The 4,849-nt window shown below is 50.3% G+C and overlaps 1 pseudogene; it reads left to right on the top strand.

The window, feature by feature from the left end:
* Nucleotides 1-3,092, top strand: part of LOC104988102 — a 5,069-nt pseudogene extending 1,977 nt beyond the window's left edge.
* Nucleotides 3,093-4,849: the final 1,757 nt, after the last annotated feature.

The following is a 4,849-nucleotide window of genomic DNA, read 5'->3' as shown; positions in this document are numbered from 1 at the left end:
TATATGAGTGGGAGGACAGGTAGGGTTTTCTAGGGTAGAGGGTGAACTCTGTGTTCTGTGGGTGATGGGTAAAGAGAGGGAGCCCAGCCTCCCCTCCAAATACCCCATGTAATCCCCCAGATTCCTACAGAGACATGACTCAGTATTGATGGGGGTGTTTCAAGCCCAGGCTCTAGAGGTCAATACTAGGCCTATCCACAATTTCCCTCCAAACCAGGATTCAAGTCTTATTTATCCACACAATCTGCATCCATACTATACTCATATTTGTTTTTGTCTTTTATCCAATGTCTCTTTTTTGTCTCTCTTGCCCTCACTCTCTCGCTGTCTCTCTCTGTTTCCCTCTCTTTCCCTTATATTAGCTGTTAACCACTCAGTCCTGGGGGGTCAGAAAATCTGAGCAGCTAGGGAATATTTATCATGTCTGCAAAGAGAACAGGGACTGTGAAAGACACAACTTCACCCTCTGAGTTAGAGACTGTAGACACACAAGTTTTCCTCAAGCTCAATACTTCCCTTCATCAGCTCTGGGGTGCTAGTTCCTTGTCACCAGGCAGTAGGCGGGGTGTGAAGACTGAGTCAAGAGGGAGCACACCTTCTGTCCTCCCACTGCTCACAGGGTCTGGACTCTCCAAACCCCCAGGAGCATGTTGGTCTCTGCTCCCACCCCTCTCCTAAAGTCCTTCCGGGTTGGAGGGTGAATGGTACCATGGCCCAGTCCTCTCTCCTGGGCCCAGCACACTGTTGTCCTTTTGTCCTCACTCTTCCCAGGTCTCTGGGGTCTGGTGAATAATGCTGGCATTTGCACACCCACGGCACCCAAAGAGTGGCTGACCAAACAGGACTTTGTGAAGGTTCTGGATGTGAACCTGTTGGGGGTGATTGACATGACGCTGAGTCTGCTGTCCCTGGTGCGGAAGGCGAGGGGCCGTGTGGTCAATGTCTCCAGTGTCTTGGGCCGGGTGTCTCTCAGTCCTGCAGGCTACTGCATATCCAAGTACGGTGTGGAGGCCTTCTCAGACTCTCTCAGGTAATGGCCTGGGGTGGATGCCCTTCTGTTTTGCTTCTGTGCTCTGAGCCAGAAGCTGGGGGATGGGGGTTGGCAGGGAGTGGGGCAGAGGTTCTGCAGAGATTTTCATACATCACATATCTAATGGCTCTTCCTTCCAGGTCCCTCTCCCTTACTCTGTGTATGTCTTTCACTGGGAAGCACCTTCCTATGTTTCGCACACCCAGTTGTTCCTTGACCTGTAGAGTTTGATTCAACTTATCCTGCCTTACAGGAGGGCCCACGGTCAGAAATTATTGGAGGCACAATAATGGATAGATTTGCCTGTGCAGGCCTTCCACGTGCTCAGCTGCTGTGGTATTTAGGCTCTCGGAGCCATGGCGGGAAGTGTACTCCTTGAAGCAATTAGTTAAGGAAGCCACCTAGTCAAATCAGTGGTAGAGACTACTGGCTGAGGAGAGAGGGTGGCTCTGATGTGTAGAAGCTCTGTCCACAGGCAGGTGGATACTCCTTAGAGGACAGAGGGGATACTGGGGTGGGAGAGGGGAGACAGGAGGCGTGCACTATGGAAAGACACAAAGTGCAATGTGGTGCTTTTTGGGGGGAGAGGAACAGGAGGAGGCGGGATTTCAGTGATGCTCTGCAGCACAGTTGGTAGGATGTAGAGCTGATGGGCATGTGGTGTTAAATAACTGGGGAAATGGTCAAACTTGGTAGAGAAGCACTAACATCACCATGAGATTCTCTCCCTGGCTTCTGCATCTCACAACTTCTGAGAGCTCCCAGCCCATCTCACCCACTCCTGTACTGGTCCCTGACTGTTCTTTCATGCTCTACTTGAACGACCTCTCAATTCCTTACCCTTTGTCTTGTCCACAGAAGGGAGCTCTCCTACTTCGGAGTGAAGGTGGCTATGATTGAGCCTGGTTACTTTGTTACCAATATGACCCAAGATGAGGGTTTTATTGGATACCTCCAGGCATTGTGGAATCGGGCCAGCCCAGAGCTGAAAGAACTCTATGGAGAAAACTTCCCTGCTGACTGTGAGTGAACTGTGGTCCTTGGGGAGAGAAACCAACTCTTGTCTGGAAGCCTGGGTCCATCATTAATGCCTTGTCTAGTCTCAGGTCCACCCTCCAGGCTCTGAGTCCCCCCACACTATGGGGACATGAGCTCATCTCCAGGGTCCCGTGTGGTCAACTGATGACAGAAGGAAAGGATCCAGGCTTGGCAGACCAGAAGACCAGTTTCTCTTACAATATTCTTTTATTTGGGAAAGTAACTGAAGTCATAGAGTGATGCCACCCATGGAATCATGGCAAGCTGGTGTTAGAACCACCTTGTTTCAGATGCCTCAATTTCTTATTTCTAGTGTTTTTAGAGATCTTCGGATTATGTAGTATATCTACAGGATGAGCTCTAGAGTAGGCTTACTTAGTGTGGATAGAAATATGGGGGTGTTTGGACACTTTTCAGTGAAATCAATTGATTTAATATGGAGGATGATTTGGGGAGAAAAAGGAATTTTTAGAAACTTTGAAGTTGATCTGGAATTGGAAGGGTTGGAAAATGAGAATAACTTAGATGGTGTCTCCTTCTGGACAGTCTTGAAGACATTGAGTTTACTGAAACCACGGTGGACTCAGAATCTGTCCTTGGTGACCGACTGCATGGAGCACGCCCTGACTGCCTGCCACCCCCGCACCTGATATTCAGCTGGCTGGGATGCCAAGTTCATCTACCTCCCCATGAGCTACCTGCCCAGCTTCCTGGTGGATCTCATAGTGTACTGCTATTACCCTCAGCCTGCTAAGGCCCTGTAACCCAAGACTGGGGTGCATGATAGGGGATAGTTGGGTGCTGGGTGGAGATAGGGTGTATGGGGGAGGGAAATAGAGTGGACAGGAGGCTTCTCATATCCCCAGGACACCCATCTCACCTTGCTTGCCACCTCCACCCCAGGCTTCTCTTGGGACATTGCTTAGGATTCAGAGGTATTACGAAGAAAGACACAGGTTTTGTGGCTGAGGATCTTGAGTCAGGAGTTCAGTCTCCCTTTTGTTCCTTGTGCCTTATGACCCACATCCAGCTGTGCAAAGCCATATTTTGGGGAGGGTATGAGTCACTGGGGGTTCCAGTCCCCCTTGCTTTGCCTGTGTCCACCTCTTCACAGTATCTTTGCTATATCCAGTCTCCTTCTTCCCCAGGATAGAAATGGGCAGGGGAGATAAAGGCCTTCTGGTAAATGCCTGAAGGTATCTGTTGACAGTGGAAGGTGACCAAGCCTGACCCATCAGCCTAGTGCCAACTCAGTAAACCTCGGCCAGAATAGGATCCTGAAGAGGAAATAAAGGCAAGAATTTCCATTGATTATCTTTTTCCTCAAAATTATAGTAGAACATTTCAACTACTCGAATGCATGCCAGAGCTTCATGCTTAATCTGAAGACTCCTGATTTTCAATTTATTATTTATACACACACATACATAGCCAGTCTCACAAAACCAACTAATATCAAATAAAGCATCATTGATTCACTTTATGCCTTGGGCGTATGTGTTCAGGAAGTTTGGACTCATCCCCAGGACTCCTCTCCAGAATGTAGAGAGCTTGTGAGGTTACTAGGCCCTGGTCATCCTGCTGGTCCTACAAGTGGTGGGGGCAGGGCTTCACTGAGATGGGTTCCATGGGCAACTGTGTGGACTGTCACTCAAGGGCCCTATCTCAGACAAAACAGAATAGCAAATGCATTGAAAACAAAGTGCAGTGGATAATAACCTGCAGGTGGCAGGGGTTTAAACCCTGGTCCCTGATGATTCCACATGCCACAGAGCAACTAAGCTCATGTGCCACCACTACTGAGTATGGGTTCCTAGAGCCCTTGAGTCACAAATACAGAGCCCGTGTGCTATAAGTACTGATGCCCGTGGGCCTGGAGCCTGTGCTCCACAAGGGAAACCACAGCAATGAGAAGCCCATGCACCTCACCAACAAGTAGCCCCTGCTCCCTGCAACCAGAGAAAACCCATGGAAAGCAAGAAAGATCTAGATCAGCAAGAAAAACAAGTGCAATGCACACCATCCTGAGCCCTCAGCCTGGACATTCAGAGATCCCCAATCCTCCCCTTCCGGAATGCCTTCCCTGGGGGCAGAGCCAGGTCTGGTCTGATGGACATGAGCAGCGGCTGGAACCCGTGCCAGAGTCCACACAGCACCCACCAGGCAGTCTTCCTCTTCCTCCCCTTGGCCGTCCTGGTGGTTTTGGAGATAAGGTTCAGTGACTCCCCACCACGAATATCATCTCTTCCCAGAATCAGACACTTAGGACCTGAAGGCAGGCTTTGTCTGTCCATTCTGGAAGCTCACTCCAATAGGGGGACAGCAGACAGGTGGGGCTGCAAACAAGGTTGCACAATTAGCCCTCACTCATGGCCCCTTCCAGCCCCTTTTGTTACCTAAGCCTCTCTCTCTTCGGAGGACTCATCCTGGGTGGAGATGAGTGGATGGGTGTGGAATGCCCTGTGTCTTGACTGCGGTCCTCTTGAGACTGGGAGAGTGCCACCAGGGGATGACAGCCCTGCTCCTGAGCGTGTAGGCTTGACAGCTGCTGACTTGGAATGTGGCCACCCTGCAGCACCCAGGACAAGGATGCAGAGATTTTTGTCAGTGAGTCTCCCTGAAAGATTTCTAGTTCTGGGCCTTGCAACTCCCAGGTGAGTGAGAGTCACCCCAGCCTCCTGTCTCTTCCTGCTCTCTTCCGACCTCCCTGTGGTTGTTCCCAGCCTGAAGCTCCTGAGACCCCCACAACCACCGTATTACTTTCAGGATTCACGAAAGGAA

Source organism: Bison bison, unplaced genomic scaffold (assembly GCF_000754665.1).
Source record: "Bison bison bison isolate TAMUID 2011002044 unplaced genomic scaffold, Bison_UMD1.0 scf7180017864115, whole genome shotgun sequence".
In the NCBI taxonomy this organism is placed as follows: Eukaryota; Metazoa; Chordata; class Mammalia; order Artiodactyla; family Bovidae; genus Bison; species Bison bison.
Note: the sequence above shows the minus strand (reverse complement) of the source record. Positions and strands in the feature narration are given on the sequence as shown.